Source organism: Amphimedon queenslandica, unplaced genomic scaffold (genome assembly GCF_000090795.2).
Source record: "Amphimedon queenslandica unplaced genomic scaffold, v1.1 AMPQUscaffold_12975, whole genome shotgun sequence".
Classification (NCBI taxonomy): Eukaryota; Metazoa; Porifera; class Demospongiae; order Haplosclerida; family Niphatidae; genus Amphimedon; species Amphimedon queenslandica.
Window position 1 is genome coordinate 46,270 of NW_003546789.1, and position 1,701 is coordinate 47,970.

Here is a 1,701-nt window from a genome sequence, read left to right on the forward strand (position 1 = left end):
AGAAAGTAGAGTTCAGGAGATTGGCTTTTTGTGTATTAGTAGTAGCAGTTTGAGAGTCTGAGGTTAGGGGGGGGATGGTGACTTTGTTTTTACGTAGAGAGCGTACATAGGACCAAAAACGATGAGGAGATGATGAGATTGAGTTGAAGAAATGACTTTTACATTCTTTTATTTCAGAGGAGATTGTGTTACGGAGACGGCGGTATTGAGACATAAGTTGTGGTGATTTGGACGAAATAGCCCCAGAGTAAAGGCGTCTCCTCCTGACTATTTTACTTAGAAGAGAACGCGGTAGCCAAGGGGGTAGTGGAGTGATAGAGCGAAAAGAGTGAGGGGTAAACTGGTGAACTATATTCAGAAATTTATTATAGAAGTTGGACCAGGAGGAATCGATGTTTGGAGAGAGTAAAGTTTCCCAGTCTGTAGAGAGAAGTTTCTCATTAATGGAGTCGAAGTCTGCTTTGTGGTAGAGCCAAACTTTCTTTTTTCTTAGAGTGCGGGGGGAGGTGGAGAACGGTTTAACTAGTGGGGTGAAACAGAACAGAATTGACTGATGATCAGAAGATCCTATTGGGGGAAAGATAGAAAAGTCATATTGAGAATTTGGAGGAATAAACACTAGATCTATTGCTGAATGATTGCCAGAAGGAGAAAAATGAGTAGGTGAGTTGATGATTTGGTGGAGGCCTAGGATGTTAGAGATGGATTGCAAATGAGATGAAAGAGGAGGTGGGTGAGGTGCTAATACTTTAATATTGAAGTCACCTACTAGTACTAATTTGGACATGAAAGCTGGGCCTAGGGGCAATAATGTGTTGACTAGAGAAGGGATAGCATTCCGATGTGTTGGTGGACGGTAGAAAACAGCAACATTGAGGTTCTGTGAATTGATGATGATAGATACTACAAGTAATTCTAGTAATAACGGAGATTTGATGCAGACTAAGGAAGGGGAAAGGGAAGATTTGACATAAATACTTAAGCTAGTTTTTTTTTATTTTACATTACTATCTTTATTGCTTGCTTTTTTAAAATATCTACAGGATTAGAGGGAAGTTATAATAATTTTAAGCTTGATATATGTAGGAAACATGACTCTGAAAGTAAGTCAAATAAAAATATCTTATGCTCTGCATTAATTAGCAACTAGAGTTGGGTCAACTTGAATTTTGTTAGCTACTTTTCATACTGTTCATTGATAATTGCCGCAAAAACTGAATTATCTTAGTTCCTTGAGCAATTTTTAAGAGATAATGATATCAGCCACTGATGTAAAGATTTGCTATCAGTCTAAGTTGCTTATAAAAGCATTATAAATACTTATCTACATTAAATATCTTAGTGCAATCAGAACAGTATGTGTAATTATGTAAAAGGAATACTTTCAAATAAAATTGATAGGTGGTAGCAATTTTTGGCCAATAGAATATTTTTGGTAATATCATAATAATCATTTTTACACAATGAAAATAATTGTTACTTATGAGGCGACTTTTATTATTTAAATTTTACAACTATATGTTTGTTTTTAATGCAGATTGTAACTCATTTCATTGCAACTAGATCTAGATGCAGTATATTCTATTCTATGACCAATGACTGAAGGCTTTTTATTTTGATATCATCACTGAAATCTCTTACATTCAAAGTTTAAAATTATTACAGTTAAAAATAGTTTATTTTTACTTTATAAAGAGTTAA